This window comes from Podarcis melisellensis (assembly GCF_964234715.1).
Source record: "Podarcis melisellensis genome assembly, chromosome: 4".
Classification (NCBI taxonomy): Eukaryota; Metazoa; Chordata; class Lepidosauria; order Squamata; family Lacertidae; genus Podarcis; species Podarcis melisellensis.
The window spans coordinates 7,829,677-7,851,470 of NC_138531.1; the positions used below are offsets into that span (position 1 = coordinate 7,829,677).

At 42.1% G+C, this 21,794-nt stretch overlaps 1 protein-coding gene across 3 annotated transcripts in view; it reads left to right on the plus strand.

Annotated features, from left to right (window-relative positions):
- LOC309367739 (uncharacterized protein) overlaps positions 1–21,794 on the plus strand; it is a 177,185-nt gene that overhangs the window by 42,522 nt on the left and 112,869 nt on the right. The window contains exon 4 of one of the 3 annotated variants that reach the window (XR_014167307.1): positions 9,535–9,586. The exons of the other annotated variants lie outside the window; for them this stretch is intronic. The gene's annotated coding sequence lies outside the window, so the exon portion shown is untranslated. The remainder of the gene's footprint in view (positions 1–9,534; positions 9,587–21,794) is intronic. 3 annotated transcript variants of the gene reach the window in all.

Below are 21,794 nucleotides of genomic sequence, written 5' to 3' on the forward strand. Positions count from 1 at the left end.
CAGTCTACAGCCTCTCCCGGTAGAGCCGGAAAAGACTCTTGGAAAGCTGCTGCCTGTCACTGTAGACAATATTGAACTGGATGGACCATTGGCCTGATTCAGTATAAGGCAGCTTACTCTAGGTTAGGGACACGGGTGGCGCTGTGGATTAAACCACAGAGCCTAGGACTTGCCGATCAGAAGGTTGGCAGTTCGAATCCCCGCGACGGGGTGAGCTCCCATTGCTTGGTCCCTGCTCCTGCCCACCTAGCAGTTCAAAAGCACGTCAAAGTGCAAGTAGATAAATAGAGACCGCTCTGGCGGGAAGGTCAACAGCGTTTCCGTGCGCTGCTCTGGTTCACCAGAAGCGGCTTAGTCATGCTGGCCACGTGACCCTGTCATGTGCTGTACGCCGGCTCCCTCGGCCAATAAAGCGAGATGAGCGCCGCAACCCCAGAATCAGCCACGACTGGACCTAATGGTCAGGGGTCCTTTTACCTTTACCTTTACTCTAGGTTAATTTGTGTGGAAGAGGAGCAGATTGATTGATTGTGCTTTCACTTTTGAACTAAGCACAGTTACCAACTGCACCAAGACTTGGAGACTGCTTTGTTCTAACTGTGGTTAGTGAAAGCATACTGCGATAAAACCATAGCATTGACCCCACTCACAAGCAACTCACAAGTAAGAAGGCATCCTTCGGCAACCTCAAGGGGCAAGCAAAAGTTTTAAAAAACTTCTCAGGAGGGCAGACAAAACTTTTCTTTCTTCTTGCCAGGGGTATTTGAAGTTGGTGGGCTAAAAGGCCACTGTGTTTGCCCACAATGTGTCGGTCATAACATAGTGTTGTTCCAGAGGCATTGTTGGTGGGGGAGGGGGAGATGGCAGTCCACAATGACCACCAAATTCAGCTGCTCCTGGCTCCTTGAAGTGGCTAAGAATATTTTTGCAAATAAGATGTTGTTGTTTTTAAAGGCATTGCCATCTCCACCGTTACTCGCAAGCCTCCAATTTTTAGAAAACATCTGCCTCCCACTGAAAATAGTTTGAGCGCGCCCCACATCACCATCACTGAAAAACATACATCCGAAAACTTCAGAACATATTTCTAATCTACAGTTCTTTAAATATAATACAACCCTATCCAAAAGATTCAGCTACTTCATCAGTAAAACAACTTTTGTGTTCTATTTTAAGGTTTAACTGATCAAGGTCACTCATTTCTCCAATGTCTTAGTTATGTTACCCTGCAGCCAATAATAGAAATGTTTGATGGCAAACTGCTTAGTGATACTCATCTCTTGATCTGTCTAAAAACTATCCAATTCCTTATTTATAGTATTCTGAGATTTTGTTATCATAGGATGTTTTCACTCACCTTATGCAGCAGCAGAGTCTCCTTGCTAAAGTCATTGGGTAACAGTGGTGTTTGAGAATGTTTTTCTTCCACTTCCTTGGGGCTCAAGTTGCAGTCTCTAATGTGAATTAGCCAAAGAACTGTGGTTAAGAAAGGGACAAGGGTTTAAGGTTTCCTCCAAATGGCTCTCAAAGGGGGAATATTTCCACTTCTCCTTTGCCCAATCAGGTGATCCTGGGAGAAAGATCTCAGACAGTTGATATTGGTGTGTCATTCCAACTTTTAATTCCCCCTCAAAGCCAGTTCTGTTACTCATTTAAAGGTCAAATCGTTTCTGCCCTTTGGAGGGCATTCAGGGAATAGAGCAGCATCACTTTACGTCTTTGTCAAATTGTACACTTTGAAACAGGGAGTCCTTCCAAGTCCAGCAGAAATTGGTTTGGGCTTCCCCCAAGCCTTCCTACAATAAAAACAATTAGGCTGTCATTGTTGACTCTCATTGGAGAATACCCAGCAGACCAAAGGCAAAGTGGGTCTCTTGTGCATGCTGTGGTCTACAGTCCCAAAGCAGAAACATCAGGAAAGAAATATATGTGAAGGAAAAAGTTATCTCAGGACTGCAATGATTGATTGTGGCTCCAGTGCTAATGGTGGGCACTCCAGTCTGACTTTTAATGTGTAATTCCCTTTAAATTGTTCTGCACTGATTTTTTCCCCTTAATCAGCATTGATTTCAATATATTATTTGTGTGATTTTTTATAATGCTCTTGGAGTAGAAGAGCAGGAAATGTATAATTAGCTGAAATAACTTGGTTTGTTTGTTTACATGAGGAGGTATATTCCACTTGTTCATAAAAATATCCAAGTGGTGAACAAAATATACATAGCAAGTGTATTGAAACCATCATGAAAACAATGCAAAACCCAGCAGAATTTAGGGATGCCAAAATTATCCATCTCTTTAAAAAAGGTGATAGAACAGATTGCGAAAACTATCGAGGCATCTCTGCGGCTGGCAAAATTCTTGCTAACCTTTTCCTAACTATATCTGAGGCTACCCTTCCAGCTGTTCAAAGGCCACAATCTCACCCTGAGCAGGGACACTGGAGAATCCAATGGAAATGGGAGGAGAAATTGCAGATATTTGCTTATCCATCCCATGTCTAGCATGGAAATCAATCCAGCAAATATGATCATTATTTGCTGTTGCGTTCAGTCTGCAATCAATATTTAATTGATTACGTTCCCTCTGCATTTGCATTATGTTTGCGTTGTAGTGAAGGGGTGGGATTATGTAATCACAACATAACTTTAATAAATTATGTTATTTCACCACAGTAGACTGTGAGACCAAAAACTTAAGTGTTTGATGGAAGATGATCTGCAGTGGGATGGAAAATGGCTCTGCAAGTGGCAAATACAGGGTTGAACAGAAATGATGCCTTCTTACATCCCTACCCCTGCTTATCCACACTTCTGTTTGTTCCATGATTTCTTCTTCTTCTTCTTCTTTTGCGATTACTCGTGGCCAAGTAAGATTGTCTTCCATAAACATGGTTTTAACAATGAGTCCGTAAGTGACTATAGAGACCAATTCTGGATCCACACATCCTATCACAGTGGGGACATTGGTTTCCGGGTGGGAGTTGATCATGGTGGGGGTTTGCCAAGCGTGCCTTCCTCTTAGCACGTTTCTCCCTTTCGGTCTGAGTCTGAGTGTCTTCAAAGCCCACGACACCTTTTGTAAAGGCTGTTCTCCAATTGGAGCAATTGCATGCAAGTGTTTCCCAATTGCTGGTGTTTATACTACATTTTTAAAAATTTGCCTTGAGACAGTTTTTAAACCTCTTTTGTTGACCACCAGCATTACGCTTTCCATTTTTAAGTTTGCAATAGAGTAGTTGCTTTGGAAGGCAATCATCAGGCATTCGCACAACATGACCAGTCCAATGAAGTTGACGTTGAAGAATCATTGCTTCAACATCGGTGATCTTTGCTTCTTCCAGTACACTGGTATTAGTTCGCCTGTCTTCATGTGGACGAGCCCTAAGTTAATGTGCTTTTTGCAAAGCAGCATCAAATTCTGTTGGGAAACATTTTCATCTGGAGTAAGATGATTTCATTTCCTAAAGCATGTAATAGTGTTTTGTGTCTCTCCAGTGGAGGGGAAAATATTTTCAGTCAGAAGGAAACACTTTAGAAAGTTGCCTTTTGTTTTAGTTGTCACTTTTCATGCTAGCCTGAATAATATAGTGGGGGCAGAAGGAGAGAAGAGAGAATCTTCCTTACAATCAAGCAAGAGCTCAAAACACAAAGGTAGTATCAAAGCATAGTTTAGGAGCCACCGTGGGCATACTTGAAGGGACAGAAGCTGCGAGGAACAAAAGGTGTTATCAGAAAAAAGATTGCAAAGATGAGAAAGATGAGCTGAAAGAGAAGAAAGTTAGAGAATTCGAGTGATCAAGGTACTCTGAAAAAGCAATAAGCACAATAATTAGAAATTCACACACACATAAATACGTTGCAACTTACCAACAGTTGTCAGAAAACATCTACCATGCCCTTTCAGATTCTGGAAAAGATGTTTTTATTCCATTTTGTAAAGATGCCAGCCAAGAATAAATGTATTCATGACTGTAGGGATATTTTTAAGTGCTAATATCAAATATGTCAGAGAAAGAGAAAAATGTGACAGCACAAAAACAATTGAGATATATTAAAAATGTGTGTGCATATGTGTATCTACATGTAGTGTTGCAAACTCCTTACTTTCCCAAGAGGCAATAAGCTGCAGGAAATTTGGTTTTCTTTGGATGAATCAGCACTGGATGATTACAGTGTTTTTGTCATATTTGCTTCACTTAGAAATAAATAGCACAAGCGGAGAGAAACGGCATGTGCACTTGTTCTATCCAGTAAATCTGCAACCCCACACATTTCCAAGAAGAGGCACTCTGTCCCCCAAACTGTTGCTTTTATTACTTCACAGACATACACTCACACACCTTCAACGACACCCCTGATCTCCTTTGCTGGTGTTGGAGTGGTGTTTGGCCCTGAGTGCAAGCTTCACGTGGGAATGTGTGCATGCGCTTGTCCAATCATATGGTAGATTCTGTGTGAGAGTGGTGCATTGTGTGGGCGTGTGATGTTTACTTAGGACTCTTGGCACGAGAACATCATAAGAGGCCTGCTGGATCAGACCAAAAGCCTTTCCCGTACAGTATCCTGTTCTGACAATGGCAAACTGGCTGCTTATGGAAAGCTCAGAGGCCGGGCATGAGCAAAAGAGCATTCTCTCCACAGGCGATTCCCAGCAAATGGTATTCAGCAGCATACTGACTCCAACAGTAGATGTGGAACATGGAATTAGCAGCCACGGCTAGTAGCATGTACAGGCAATGTGTGAACTGGCTCTAAATATTATTCCAATGGGAATTGGTCTGATTTGCTGCATTTTCATATATATGAAAAGAAAGCACCAAATATTTATATGACAAAACACTTACTTGTAAACATGCTTTGTGCTGTGGGACTATTTTGTATCAATGGCAGGTTTTCTGCACAGCTGTATGATTATAATGGACATTTAGGGAAATGGTCAAAATCCAATGCATTTTTATGTCTATTTCTGAATACTCAAAGACTACAAAGCAAAAAGTAGGCTTATGTGCTGACTTCATTTCAATCAAGTACATTAGCCGACATCTTAAGAGTACAACAGCTAAGCCAAAGTAATAATGGACTTAGCTTGAACATTCAACTAAAACATTAATGTTAGACATCATGGCTTCTTTTTCCTATAGGAGGAAGAAAATGCAGAATATGCTGGTGATTCTTGAAGGGAAGATAGACATCTTTAACTCTTTTGACCTTGGCTATTTTAAACTAAAGTATACATTCTTCTGCTGAAAATTGATTTTTAAAATTATAATGAAACAGTCCTCTGGGTTTCAGGTGGTTGTGGTTCAAGTAGTATGAAATGGTTCCTGTGATAAAAATAATAACAATAAAATAAAAATTACACTCAGTTATGGCCAAATATTCCCATAGGATAGCTTGGGATGTGAGGGATGAGTCAGATAAAAAACTCCATAATAGTTATAATTAAAATTAAGAAAAAGAGCAACAGAATCTGAAAGGACCAGGAGCACTTCCAAAGGCAGAAAAGTATTCCAGCCATTTTGGCCAGCCTCTCTGAGGTGGGAGTTCCACAACACAGTTCCACCACTGAAAATAACAATTTTCTTTTACTGCAGGTGCGTACAAAAGCATGGTTCTCTTACAATAGTGCTGGGAAGGGTGGGGGTGCTTACCTAGCTTCCTGACTCCAAGGTCTGCAGTTATCAAAATGGGGAATGAGTTGCTGCATTCCTAGAAGTGGGACCAGCAGATTGCCTTCACTGCTGAGCTGAAACCACCAACCTCCTCAAACCTCTCCGAGCTTCACCACACCTTTGTTTGCCCTGCCACTTTAGGGGAAAGCAGCAGGGCGAAGGCAAAACCACTCACACCCATGTTGGATAATGCAGGACAAACAGAAAACTCTTTGGACCCATGGTTTCTAGGTATTTGGATCGGTGACAAGTGAGGGACTCAAAGCTCCTTCATCCCATCTCTCTTTCCTCATCCTTTCTCCCTTGTTTCATTGAACCAGAGTTTTCTGTTTGCCCAGACTTGCAAAGTGTGATTTCAGCAATCCCTCTTACAGCGGTACCTCGGGTTACAGATGCTTCAGGTTACAGATGCTTCAGGTTACAGACTCCGCTAACCCAGAAATAGTACCTTGGGTTAAGAACTTTGCTTCAGGATGAGAACAGAAATCGTGCTCTGGCGGCGCAGCGGCAGCAGGAGGCCCCATTAGCTAAAGTGGTGCTTCAGGTTAAGAACAGTTTTAGGTTAAGAACGGAACTCCAGAATGAATTAAGTACTTAACCCGAGGTACCACTGTACAAGGCTAAAAGTTTGATGATCAGAGCAGGCATGTAAGGGGAATTTAGCCCTGCTGATGTCCTGAGGAAATTCCCTCCTCTGAAGGTGATATTTTAGATTGGGGAAGAGATCCCTTCCTGTCATCATTGGGGATTTTCTCCCAAAGCAAATTCTACCTTCATCAGATGAATTTTCTAGGCCACAGCAGGGGAAGAAGTGGTCACTCCACCAGTTAATACAATTAACTTAGTAGGTTTGGTTTTTTAAACTGTTTTGAGGGGAATGAAGGAGGAGTCTGTTTGGCTAACCTTTGGCAGTGGGTCAACCTGATTTTGCGTTCTCAAACCTGCTTGCAAACTGGAGCAGAATCATCAGTTTACAGACATTTTTGCTATGCTGTTTCAGTCTCCAAAGGTGTGCAAAAAAGGTGTGTGTGTGTGTATTGCATAGAAAATGGTTATTTTAGAGTGCAGTTCAATATAAGGCCATGGGTGATAATTAAAGTGAGTGTTCAGGTTGCTTATAAAAACACTCTAGTTCTCTAAAAATATAGAGAGAGTAATTAACACTATAAAGAAAATAGTCAAGCTTTGTGTACATCCATATGTGTGTGAAATGAAGGAGCAAGTTTTATTCATGGTGCTTGACAATAGTTCATACAAAAGTACAGTTGAGCAAAAATTATGCATATAACAAAAGAATAAAACTTTAAGAACAATAAACATGCCCTCATTAAAATCCTATAGCTGCATTTGATTTGGGAACAGCAAACCTAAGCTAATAATACATCACTCTTCCGAAGTATTGTTGTTAATCACTTTATATTCTCCAATTCCAGAATATAAAGCAAGGAAGTACAAACAAACTTTTCCTCTGATGTTAAATGTCTTTGTTTGGAAGTAAATCCATTGATCCACCTAGCTCAGTGGTTCTGAAAATTGCCGAGGGACACCAGCAACAAAATGTTGGTACATGGGTATTTACAAAATGGTGTCATGTGGAGGCAGTTTGGCATAATCAAATGGAAATCACTAATTTCATTTTCTGGTATTTAATCTATATTTGGAAATGGCTAAATTCTTTGGTACAGCATTTTCCTTGTGGCAAGGTGTAGCACAGCTCTGCTTTCCTCAAGCTAAGTACAGACATTTGCTCTGGAGTTACTATGACAGCCTTTCCATTTTAGGCAGAATTTATTGACCCGGAGGCTGTGTGTAGAAAAGGCCTTTTCTTTTAAAAAAATTCCTCTCAAAAGGAGGTATTCCTTCTCCCATTCTCTTCTCACATTCTACTTGAACCTCATTCCCCTCTCTCAGTTCCCCATCCACCTCTCTGGTCCTTTTGCATTCACTTCTTCCTCCTATAATAGTTGCCCCCTCTTACCCCCTTCCTTCTTATTCCTTGTTTATTTTATTACCAGTAATAAATATTAACCTTTTATGTATCTTTCTAATTTCCTTCAGCTCTTCCTCTGGTCCTTTCCCCTCAAATGAGGGAGAATTTTCCTCTCTGCCCCCAAGGTGCTTGTCTACCACCTTTAATCAGCATGGAAGCCAATGGCACAGCTAGTGGGCAGGGCAGGCAAGCGAGAAGGCATTGGGCAGGCTGTGGCACTGAGACACACCTGTAAGTAGCCCAAGGCCCACTAGTGTATTGTGGTCCCCTGTCTGAGAAACACTGATCTATGAAAGTGATTTATAGGTGGTACATGACCCCAGTCAAGCTTGCAAAAATTTACCACTTGCCTGATAATAAATGTTGGAAATGTAAAGAAAATGAAGGTACTTTCTTTCACCTTTGGTGGACGTGTCCAAAGATTAAGGCGTTCTGGGAAATGATATATAATGAACTGAAAAAGGTATTTAAATATACCTTTCTGAAGAAACCAGAGGCCTTTCTCTTGGGTATTGTCGGCCAATTGGTGCCAAAGAAGGATAGAACATTCTTTATGTACGCTGCAACAGCAGCAAGAATATTCATCGCAAAGTATTGGAAGACACAAGATCTACCCACCTTGGAAGAATGGCAGATGAAGGTGATAGATTATATGGGACTGGCAGAATCCAAGACCAGGGGAGAGAGACAGCGGAAGAAGATTGGAAGAAATTTAAGGATTATCTTAAGAAACATTGTAAAATTAATGAATGTTAGAATGACGTTGGTTTAGAAATTACGTGGTTTCCAGCGGTAATGGATAAGTAAAATGAAAAGAAAGGCTAAAAATTAAATGAAAAACAAGGGAAAGGATTTGCTGAATTAATAAATTAGAAATTGGAATACAGAGAGGGGAGGTATGAGGAAGTCGGGGAAGTAAGTTATAAGAAAAAAAGGGATTGAAATTATACTTGTCTTTTATTTTTGTCTGTTTTTATTTTTGTTTTGTTTTGTTTTTATACAACTTTTGAAAACTTAATAAAAATCTTTTTTTAAAAAAAGAGAGAGAAACACTGATCTAATTCATTCCTGTCTGTACCAGTGGTGGTGTTGGTTGGTTTTCAGCTTCCAACATGTCTGACTATCGGCTATGTTGACTGGGGCTGATGGGATTTGGAGTCCAACAATATCTGGAAGGCCCTACCCCTGGTGGTGGCTCTTCAGGTTCTCTGACAGGAATATCTCTCAGCCTTATCTGGAAATGTTGGGGATTGAAATTCAGACCATTCACATATATAGCCTCTACTCTCCTATGAAGCCATTTGAGGGGGACATTTGGCCCTTCATGAAATTTTGCCATCTCAAACCCCCCCCCCCAACCGATGTTTGCTCATCCCTTCTGAGTTGCTGAACATGGCTGCTGCATGTAATCCAAATATGCCTCTTGGGCGGACACCCTCTTTTCTGGTACTGATGCTTGACAAATGACTGTCAATGTTTCACTCTATTTCCCCCGTTGATGAGATGTTGAAGATACCATTAAAATAATGTCCATTAGAGCTTTTGCTAGAGCTGTCTTTCGTCAGGTTTCAGCCTCCTTCCTGGGAGTCTCTAGAAATTCAATTTCTGAGTGACTCACGAAGCCGGACACAGCTCACCAACATGTCATTGGCATTTCCATCTCATTTCACATCAGAAACAATATTTATCAAGAGAAGAGCTATCACACATTCAGCTCCAAGTGCACTGAATGACGAGTCCTCAAGTGTTAAGAAGTGACAGGCATGTGTGAGTGAATCAACCCTTCCCAGATATATGCTAAGCCTGCCATATGGATGACACCCTAGGAGAGAACACCCCCATGGTGATTATTTCTTTCCCCTCCCCATAGGAAACATGATGTGGTCCTCATGGGAAACATAAGCATTATTCATTTGCAGGGGGTAAGTGTACAACGCAAGGAATGGGCTCATCCTTTTAGCCACTTGTTACTTACCTTATTATTTATTTATTTTTGCAAAGTTAACATATTCTATTTAGCATTAAAAAAAAATCACTCCATAACCACATGTTGTTCACAGTTAGTTGTGTGAGCAGAAATCACAATGTTCCTGTTCACAGAGGCCATGGTGAGCAGAAGTTCATATACTGGGTTTCTGCACACACAGATGTGACGTTGGGGTAGGACAAAAAGCATGGTCTTGCTCCTTGCTCTGCATGCTTATGCTAGAAATGTGATAAAAGGACTGTTGCTATCAGCCAATGGAACTAAATGTGGGCATGGAAACATACAATGAAGAGAACCGGGAGGTGGGACATGAGCTTTTGGAATCGGGTAGCCTGCAACACCAAGGAGGAGGAGCACGAAAATGTCCCTTCAAAATATGACTCGGGCAACTCTGCTGCATCAAAAGGGACTTGCTGAGGAAAAAGGCTCTCCTGAAAAAATATGGCTTTTAAAGGTGTTTTTAAGCTGGAAAAGGCATTCCTCTAGTGTTAAGACTCCTTTCCCAAACGGCAAACTGAGAATTTGGCTTTCCACCTGTCATGGTTACCTTGTACAGAAGACAATTTGAGAGATAATGTGTGGAGGCAAAACTGGGGTCAACACCACCTTTCCCACAGCCTGAGCTCCATGCATTAACTGGTTCTTCTGCACAAAAGCTGAATATGCAGGTGTGGAATGTGTATTTTTTTAATAAAAAAAATAACCGCATTGTATATGACTACAATGGGTTTCTGAGAAATGTAAGCTATCTGTCTCCCTGCCTCTGGGTTCCTGAAGGGGCTAAGTACAAGAGTGCAAAACAGCAAAATTTCAATAGCCTCATAACTGACCTGACCTGCCTTTGCACAATAACTATGAGATTTGACAATAACATGATAGTAGTGATATTTTGCAGAATCTGCTGTTAAACAAACTCATAAAATGTGACAATAAAAGACGAAAACAAACATAAATTTTATCTGTTCATTTGAGTGAATCTGTATTAAAATATTCTTTGTCAGATACAGTTCCCCTTCTCCCGCCAGCTCGAGGCCTTGAAAAACAGCAGATCGGCATACCAATTCAATTCGTAGTTAAAGAGATGCTCCAAATTATATGGAGCACTGCATGTAGGTAATGTTTATTGTTCCCTTAGGTTTACTGACTTCTCTGTGCAATGTCATTTAGAAAACAGAAGGGGCAGCTATCATGCTTTTCTATACCTGATGTAATTATGTTATTTTCTGTTAGCATTTGACCCATATTGTTGTAACACAGAAAGAGAGTGTTCTTTAGAGTCCGAAGGAAAAATACCCAGTGGAATATAAACCTTTCCTAGTTCATTTTTAAGCATAACTAGTATGAACAAATGTATGCAGAACTTCAACCAAATTTTGTTAGTAACTGAGACCTTGGCTCCCCTTACTATTTATATTGTTGAATCCAGTCAAAGGCAGAGGTTCAGAAATTAAGAGCCTTCCTCAGACATAGAAATGAACAAGCGGGAGACTGCAGCAAAAATGTGGTAGTGTATCCCTTGTGTGTTACCTTGGTCTGTGACTGAGGAAAAACTAAAATTAAAGTCAGCATCAATGCCAGGAGTATACCTACTGAACTTTTATAAGTGCAACCAGTCAAGTTACTAGAGCACGAGACGTCTGCATGCAGCCAAGTGTCTAATTTAGCCAGCGATGAGGTCTGAGGTTCATAACATAAGGTTATATATAAGTAGATTGACATTTGCTGCCACCTAAGAGGTATGCAGGTGGCACAGAGCCTAGGACTTGCCAATCAGAAGGTCGGCGGTTCGAATCTCCGTGACAGGGTGAGCTCCCGTTGCTTGGTCCCTGCTCCTGCCAACCTAGCATTTCGAAAGCATGTCAAAGTGCAAGTAGATTAATAGGTACCACTCTGGCGGGAAGGTAAACGGCATTTCCGTGTGCTGCTCTGGTTTTCCAGAAGCGGCTTAGTCATGCTTGCCACATGACCCAGAAGCTGTACGCCGGCTCCCTTGGCCAGTAAAGCGAGATGAGCGCCGCAACCCCAGAGTTGGTCACGACTGGACCTAATGGTCAGGGGTACCTTTACCTTTTAAGAGGTATGGGTATTTTTGACTAGGAATCCAAATCAGCATCAGCTCTGACCTGCAATGTTATCAATGGACAATATTGCAGGGCTCCTCTAAGCTAGCTGCACAGCCCTCTAACTAAAGCATAAGAATGAAGTGCACTTCAGGTTTGTTGTAAACCACTGAGATCCAGGCGAGTATGAACTGCAATGACTCCAGTGTGAACCCAAGTGCTGTAATACTTCACACAGAGCTCTTTAGACCTAGGAGCTGCGCCATTGACTTCTGTGAATTGCAGAAATTTGGAGAAGACATTAGCCAATTTTCTTCAATGGCTGAGATATTGGGTACTCCCATTAGATGTGTAGAACTTGCCCTAGTTCATAGAAACAGGGCATTTCCTATGTCGAATGAGCTCTGTGTCCACTATTAAAACACTTAAATGCATGCTACAATCATTGGGATCGGAAAACAAGGGTGGAATCTGGCATTGACCTTGATTGTACATCACTTTTTGAGACTTAACTAGTATATTTAGTATAACAGAGAAATAGCAACTTCTTTTTGTAAGCTCACACCTTTCAATAGATGCAGAATTTGTACCCCACATATTTGGAAGGTTAAACTCTTACTTCTTTTTTGTCAGCTTCAGAACTTTAACCTTTGAAAAGTCCCCCCCCCCCCCATGGTGCACAATCATCAAATGGCAGCCTTCTAATTGCTGCATTTGAAAGGGTCTTTGGTTGAAAACAAGTACAGTGGTACCTCAGGTTACAGACGCTTCAGGTTACAGACTCCGCTAACCCAGAAATAGTACCTTGGGTTAAGAACTTTGCTTCAGGATGAGAAGAGAAATCATGCAGCACTAGCGTGGCGGCAGCGAGAGGCCCCATTAGCTAAAGTGGTACCTCAGGTTAAGAACAGTTTCAGGTTAAGAACAGACCTCCAGAACGAATTAAGTTCTTAACCCGAGGTACCACTGCAGTTTGTTATAGTCATCGTTTATTAATCTTATATTTTGAGTATAGAAAGCAAATAGCTTTTATAGCTAATAAAGAGGAAATGCATCACCAAAAAGAGGACACAGATTTACATATGTTCTGGTGAAAAGGTGGGATCTGATATATCTTAATAAATAATAACTGGACCATAGAACTTTTGCATAGACAGATGTGTTCTACCATAGAGCTATGGCTATTATACATGCATAATGTGTTCAGAGGATATAGGATATATATGTTGTCTGTGATATTTCAAACTTTGTCTCATTTTTCCTTCCCAGGTTATGCTAATGTAGACCAAAATAAACACAATAGTTTGAGAACCATATTTAAGGTATTAATTGAGTGATATAAGTTGGCACCATTTAGCTATAATTGGAAGACTGAGCATCATCTAAAAATGTAAACCAAAACCCCCAGAATTGCTTTGTTTTTATTTTTAGTTCTAAACAACATGACTGGGAGATTTTGCCTGAGGGAACAGGTAAAAGGATTGTATCTGGTCCCTTTCCAGTTCAATCTAGAGAGAGAAAAAGAGAGACAGGATGTCAGCTACTTTTGGACAATTGGCTCCTATTAGGCCCCATCCATCCCAGCTGTGGCTAATTTAAAGAGTCACAGGTGCAGCAGTAATCTGTCAGCGGGAATAGTGGCAGTATGGGCATTCAGCTGCATTAACACCCTGCAGCATAGACCTTGGCTTTCCTTTAGGCTACTGCTCCAAAGGAGTCAAATGATGGAGATTAATCACCAACACAAATTTGACCAGGTGAAGGCAGAGGCTGGTGGTGTAGGGACGTTTTGGGAAAAACAGTCCATGCTTATGTGATTCTCCTTTGTCCCTCCCAAAAATAGTGGAACTACTATTTTATTCCCTAACATACAGCTTTTATTCTCTGGGTGATGTTATATACTTACATTAGCCCTCTTACGGGATTCACACATTCTTATTTTCTCCTCATCTTTGCATCGGCTATGCCTATAACTTTCTTTACCTTTCTCATTTCTGCCTGCCTATTTTCTTCTTTTCCCAAAAGAACATTGCTGGGTCGGTGGTGTGATGGATAGATCTCACGTGACTCAGGTCATGGCCCATATAGGTGGATGTTTTACATATGACTTGAATAGCGTAAGAGGAACTGTGGAAATGGCAGCAACTAGACCACCCAAGTACCATTAAATTTTTGCATTGGCGCTATTGTCTGATACTGAGCTCTCAGGTGATTCAGAGTGTATTTCTCCATTCACAAAATGATAGATAAATGGCTTAATTGCTTTCAGTTTGTATATCAGAAGATCTACATGACTGTAACTGTGGTACTTGGTACACTTAGAAGTTGAATTAGGCTGAAATTGTGCACTTTGTGAAACACAAATTATAGCATCACTGAATAATATATTCATTTTAATGGAGAAAAACATTTTAAATCATCAAGTGCTGCTTATGAAGCTTAAAAAGCTTCAGTTATTTTGAAGCATTTGAAATTGACAAAATTGTCAAAATTGCGTGCAAACATGTAATGGTTTTTACTTGTGAAGACCATTCTCACATTCTTGGGATGCATAACAATAAGAACAGATCTCTTCTGTTACATTGACTTTTTTTCTTGGATGTTTGTGTATTGCATTGGGCAATGAAAGGCCATTTGCTTTCTGCCCATTGTGGAATTCTGAAGCAGCTGAAACATCCCAAAAATGCATACCCAACTAAGCCAAAAAGTGCAGGTATGAGCTGGTTTACACATGCTGATGACAAAATGATAAAATCTGGAGGTGATAGATGGCAGGTGGGTCTAACTTTTTTTTTAATGCTCCCCTGTGTTAAAAACAACCTGATGTGGCAGAGCAATGTGGCCCAAACCTTTATATCTACCATACAAGCTTTATATCTGCATGGAGATTTTTTCCTTTCACATTACAGTGGAACCTCGGGTTACGTACTATCCTCCTTACAAATGCTTTGGGTAACGAGCTCCGCTAATCCGGAAGTAGATGCCCCTAGTTACGAACTTTGCCCCGGAATGTGAGCAGAAGTCGTGCGCCGGTGGCGCGGCAGATCATGTCCTCCTCCCAGAGAACACGCGTTGCTGTGAGATCATCAAGACTGACCTCACTACTGTTGTGGGTGGGAGCGATTGGTTAACCACAACAACCCAATTGGTGGTCCCCTGGTTGCTGGGGTAAATCCAGCTAATGGGATCATTTCATGCATTAACCGAGGGACACATAGATACCACTGCATGTTGCATTGAGCTTCCTCTTTTTCGCCTCGTGCATAGGATCACCTGCCCACTCTCCTTATATTTAGGGATCATTATGACCTTCCTATGCCGTCGTGGGTCGTCTGTTCTTGGGACAGGGGCCCAGTAGGAATTTTCCCATTTGGCTGATTGGCTGGTACCATTTGGGTTTCGCTTGCGGCATAGCAAATCATCACAACTTTGTAAGGTTTGGTGGTTAGGCATTGGTTCAATAGTGGAGGAGATGTGGATAGGCTGTGCCTGCCCCTCCAATGCTAGGGTATTCCGTTAAAGCGTGTTCTCCTTCATGGAGAGTGCGTGTTGCGGTTGGGACCGCCAAGACACTCCAAAGTTGTGGAGCAGGCTAATTGACTGTTGGCCACTGATGTGATTGGGCTTCCCTTGTCGTTGGGAAGAAGTTAATGTTGCTATTTGTTGATTGACAGCCAGAAATGCTAAAACTTGCACGAGGCTAGGGCTTCCTCTTTTCGCCCATGCATCAGATTGCCCGTCCCCCCCCCCTAGAATTAGGGTTGTTGCATTGACCTTGCTATGCCTGTCATGGGGTCGTCTGCTCTTGAGGCAGGGGCCCGGTAGGAATTTTGTCCATCTGGCAGATTGGCTGGGCCAGTTGGTTTTTGCCTACTGCGTAGCAAATCGTCACAACTTGTAAGGTTGTGGTTAGGCATTGGTTTATGGTTTGGTTGGTTGAGGGGCATGGATTGGCTGTGCCTGCCCCTCTAATGCTGCTGCTGCAAGGGATTCCGTTAAAGGAATCGGGGGCTAACTATTGCTTGTCCACTCTGTAAAGGGGGCTCGGGCCACTGCAAGAGGTCCTGGCTGCATTTGGGGTGGGCTGAGGGCAGGTTTCCTGCTCCATAGCTAGCCCCTAGTGTATTCCCCTTTTCTGACTTTCACATGCGTGCGGAATGTCAGACTGTCCCCCATGGTGGGGGCAACTAGTCGCAACCACTGCCTGAGCAACCACTCACATGTTTGTATTTTAATAAAGTTGTGGCCAAAATTATGACAGAAACCTTAAACTAAAATTTTGGTGTGATGTGTGAGTTATTGGGGTGGCCATGGGGACCTCGACACGCATTAGCGAAAGGACGGCTCATGTTAAGAACGGTTTCGCCTTAAGAACAGACCTCCGGAACGAATTAAGTTCATAACCGGAGACTCCAAGGTCATACCCCCCCACTTGAAGTTTGAAATGGTAGGGTTTGTCTACACATGCAGTAAAATGAGATGATATAATACTGAAGTAACACAGACTGAAGGAATCCCATGATTTAAAGTTCTCCTACATAAGGCAGGCTGAGAAGGGAGTCTTCTCGTCTGTGCAGCCCAGGACCTCCATGCACACTGCCCAGGCTGGCGCCTTGGAGAGGTCACTTTGGTGCTGCTAACAGAGGCAGCAGTCATGAGTTACTATCCTCTGCATCTACAGCAGAGCTGTGATTCTCCAGTGATCTGACTTCACCCCCAGAGGTTTACTCCGTTGTTTCTCAAGAGACACTGATGCCAACAACAAACATCTCTGCAAGTTGAATACTAGAATCTTAGTTTTTCATTGCTTACTTGGGTTTCTTCTTCGGGAAATTTCTTTTTACCTACGGGAGCGTTCAAAAAATGGCCCAACCCCACGTATAGCCTGAAGCGGTATAAACCTCTCTGCTACCTCAGCATTCTATCTATTTCATTCTGCTTTATGTGTAAAGCAAGTCTGAGATGGATTCAAAAGTGGGAAATTAGATTACATCTACAACATCCTCCAGCATAATATTGTTTTTGTCCTGATTGCCTCATCGTGTTCACTGTATCCAATGATGGGTGATCACATTTGCTACTTCATTCTACTTTGTCCTATAATTTTCCATACATTTTTTTATCATCCATGTTCATTTTTTTGGTATCCAATTTCTCTACTTCCCTTTGTTTCCTTGCTTATAGAATGGTTTATCCTTTCCCAATGACTTTGGGAGCAATCCTAGAGCAAGATTTGCAAGCATGGAGAGGCTAGGATCCAGCAGATACAGGCTTAACTCTCTCATCCTCAGGCCGGCTCCACTGCAGCTCAATTGGGACCCAGCCGGCTGAGCAATCCCAAATAAGTTGAGCTGGCAGAAAGGGCAATGTATATTAAACACTGTTTTAAAGGCTTGTTTCCCCCCTGGCAGGCTTAGGCTGACACAACCAGTAGTAACCCCACTTCTTTGGATCTGGTGTAAACGCTGGTTTAATGTATACTGGGGTTGCTTTGTGCCAGTTTCTTGTGTGTAGGATTGCTGCCTAAGGCTGCAAACGACACCTCACTTAAGCGGGAGTAAGCCTCATTGAATTCAATGGGACTTGCTTCTCGATAGAGATTGTTAGGATTGCAATCTCATTTTCCATTCTTGCTGTCCATCTTTTGTCTGCATTTCATACTGTTGTTCACTTGGTTTTTCTTTATTTATCTGATATTGGGGTTTATTCTATTGAGGGATGTGAAAGGGTGGGGAGAAATGTATTTTTCTCTGTTTTGGATTTAATGTTGTTTTCCTTCTGGCTGAGCTGAGCTTTCATCTCGTTTTTTAAAATTCATATTCAGTACATTTGTACTTTGGATTTCAATTCACATTTCATAAATCAGAACTAAGGCTGTACTCCAAAATGGTGCTAGTAGTAGGGAACTTTGTCCCAAATGTCCTTAGCGGATGACGGGCAGTTACCCCAGTGCAAATAAATGCAGGCCTGTTTTCAGTAATATGTTGTTGCGTGTTAAGTTCCCAAACCGCCCTTGAAATAATTCGCAATAGACACAGAATTATGGTTTAAGGGTTTTGGCATAATTTTGGCCGCAACTTTATTGATTACAGCATGTGAGTGGTTGCTTAGGCATTGGTTCCTGACTAGCTGCACCTGACCTCAGCAGGGCAGCACTGACACCTGGACTCCAGCAGACCTCAGTAAGGGAAAACAATCTGGGGGAAGTCTGAGCTGAACACCAGTCTCTAACCTCACCCCAAATGCTCCCAGGGGCTCTGGTGTGGCCCAAGCCCCTTGACAGAGATTCGGACAAGAGCAAAGCGAGCCCCTGGATTCCTTTAACAGAATACCCTTGCACAGCAACTTGGAGGGGCAAGCACAGCCAACCACACCCCCTCCACCAACCAATTGAACCAATGTCTTGTTGGTTTCCATTTCCCTCACTGAGCAGCAATTGCAGTCACAAGACTGCATTCCACAGTCTGAGTTACTGTTGGATTCCCACGGGAATGGGAGACTGGATGTGACATACACTGGTTTCTTGTTTTTCACTGTTTCTCTCGGTGTTCTTTGTTTCCGAGAGGAGTTGCTTCTCTGCTCTCGCAGAGGCAAGATGCACGTTTGTATTCTCTCAGCATAGAGTGTAAATAAAGTTAAGAATGTAGCACATACTGCTTATCCTTCCGCTGTGTGTGACGACGCTCTGCTTGGGCTCAAGATAAGACGAGCCTGTATCAGCTTCAGATGGGCCGAAGCTGGTCAAAATCTCACATGTCTAACCGATTTGCTATGCAGTAGGCAAAAACCAAAAGGCACCAGCCAATCAGCCAAATGGCAAAATTCCTACCAGGCCCCTGTCCCCAAAGCAGACGACCCCATGACAGGCATAGCAAGGTCAATAAGCCCCCAAATATAGGGAGGGTGTGTGATCCTGTGTACACAGCAGAAAGAGGAAGCTCAACGATGCGTGCAGGGATACAAATAGCCCCTCGGTTGCCAATCGCGAGCTCCCTGAGCCAAATTCCTTCCGCAGCAACTGAGGGGCGACCAATTGGGAGCTGAGGCATCCAATCGTACCCGCCCCAGCAACAGCAGGGCAGTTTGGGTGACCTCACCACAACACGTGCTCTCCGTGATGGAGGACACGATTTGTTATCTTGCCCTTCTTCTCAAAGGAGCCCAGGTCTGCAAAAGTCTCCAGTATGTGTGTAACTAAATAAATCCAAAAGAAAGAGAAACCCAAAGCAAACAATTCTTTTGGGATGAGTATGTCTTATGCTTAATCCATATGTATTAAATCTGAAATATATACAACCCATCCCACCCGATTGATATTTAATTTCTTCTGATTTCCCAAATGAACATCCAGAGTCTGTGTTCCTCTTACCTCTCTCGTTTCACATTTCATTTGTCTACAGATAATGTTCCTTCTTTTAACTATTCTCAGCTTTCTGTGTTCCTTAAGACTGAGTTCTTGGTTCTCATATGTTTACTTTGTGTCTTCATCCTCTTGGTCCTTTTGGTTTTGATTAATGCCTCTAGGCTAATGATATTTAATTAGACTTTTCTGTCCCTGTTATCGCTCTAGCATCATTTCCTAATCTTTTAGCTTGTCTGTCCTCTCCTGGTTGTCTTTTCATTTTCTGAAACCCAATTTAGCTAAAGCAGTGGTTGTTTCTCTTCCCATTATGTCTGCACATTCCTCTTTCATTGGCTGTTCCTGGCATTTTCCTTCCTCTGCCAGAAATTTTGGGCACTCTGTTTCTATTTCTCCTTTTCATTTTTCATCCCATGAAACTTCCATTGCTGAGTTCTGTTACTCTTAGGTTCCTAATCTTTAAAGATTTGTTCTTTTCTTTCTGTTGACACTCCTCATTCTTAAGCTTGTTGTTTGATTATTATCATTTATTGCAGTAGGATTATTTCAATTCCTTCCATGTTGGCTTGCCCTTATCTCGTTTTAGGTTTCTTATTTCTGTCTTTCATTTTTCTACTTGTGCATTTCTATGTGTTGTGCCTCTCATGCCTTTTCTGCTTTCTTTTCATTGGCTTTACTGTCCCATTAAACTTTAATTAGTTTAATGTAAATGCCCAGTGCACTTCCTTCTTTAAAAGTCTCACCACGGCAGAGGATTTCGCGCAGCAGCTAAGAAGGGCAGGAGAGGCAGCATCTTCCCAAAAAGGAGTCCTGGAGCATGCGGTTTGTAAATCAAAAATAAGGTTTATTTACAAAACACCAAAAAACAACCCTGGCGACGAACCACACATCTCAGCAAAACACACACCCAAAGGGAGAAGGGGAAGAACAAACAAACAGGGGGACTATTTATACAGACTCATGTTCCTGGAAGCCTAATGACCTCCAGCTGCTCAGTGATTAGAGCGTTTCTGCTACTCTTTTAACCCTTTGATAGCAACACCCCCTCTCGCTCGTAACACTGAGCTGTACCAACCTTAATACAAATTTAAACCTGAACAGAAACATTTATGAGATTGCGGACTCAAAGCTTTTGTAAAACCGTCTGCGAGATTTTCTTGGCTTGGACAATACTTTAGTTCAATTAAACCTTGTTTTACACTTTGGCATACATTTTGATAACGGATATCCAAGTGTTTTGTGTGCGCCTTGAATTGACCTGATTTAGCTAGTTTAATACAAGGTTGATTGTCTTCCCACACTCTGATAGGTAGGGAACATTCTCCAAACAATTCTTGTACCAGTTGCTTATAAAATTCCAGTTCTCTACATATATCTGATAACGCATTGAACTCAGATTCAGTTGAACTTAAAGCTATAAGTGATTGTTTTCTTGCTCTCCAACCAATTAGTGCATTTCCAAATTTTATCGCCATTCCTGACACTGATTTTCTATCTGGTCCAGCATCTGCCCAACTGCTGTCGGCCCAACATTCAAGTTGTGTGCTGCCCTCTGCTGATAGTTTTAAGCGAAAGCTTTTGGTAGTTTGGAGATACCTTAAAACTCTTTTTACTCCTTGCCAAGCATGCATTGATGGTTTTTCAGCTTGTCTACACAGCATGTTGACAGCATATGTTATATCGGGCCGAGTCCACTGTGCAATGTGGAGTAGACTGCCTATCGCTGACTGGTAAACCCCGGGATTACAGAACTCTGCCTTTTGCTCAGTTTGAGCATCCTTTGTGTAACTTAACTCCATTGGGGTTTTAACACCAGCACAGTTGTTCATTTTAAACCTTTCCAGCAACTGCTGGATTTTAGCTTCTTGGCTAAGCCAATAGTTACCATTTTCATCTTGCTGAATTTTAACTCCTAGATAAACAGATACATTGCCTAGTGATTTTATCTGAAACCTTTCTCCAAGCTTTGTGGCAAATTGTTGTGCAAGTTTATCATCCTTTCCACTGTATAATAAATCGTCAACAAATATCAAAACTGCTTCTTGTTCACATCCCGAGCCTTTTAGATAAAGACACGCATCTGCTGCGCTCTTTCTGAACCCCATGCTCTCTAGAGCATCGTTTAAGCAGGAATTCCAATTACGGGCGGACTGTTTCAACCCATAAATGGATTTGTGTAGGCGCCAGACCTGGTTTGGCTTGTCTCCTTCAAAACCTGGTGGTGGTGTCATATAGACTTCCTCCTGTAAGTCTGCATTTAAATAAGCCACATTGACATCAAAATGAAACAGCTTATTACCCTTCTTAGCTGAAGAGGCTAGAAGCATTCTTAGTGACTCCGATCTTGAAGTAGGGGCATAGATTTGAGAATAGTGAACACCTTTGCGCTGCGAAAACCCTTTTGCAACTAGTCGGGCTTTATATTGCAACTCTTCAGTAGTTGTGGGCTTTAAACGATATACCCATCGACAACCTACAGCTTGTTGCCCTTTCGGAAGCTCTGTACTTGTAAACACACCGAGAGACTTCATTGAAGCCATCTCTTTTTCCATTGCTTCCTGCCACTTTACGGCTTCTGAGCTTGGAAGCTGTTGTACTTCCATATAGCTTTCTGGCTCACACTGTGCCATATTTACGTATACACTTGTCACCTTAAACCGCTCTGGCGGCTTGCCCTTCGTGGCGCGTTTTGACCTGCGCAATTGCTCCTCTTGTGCCCCCTC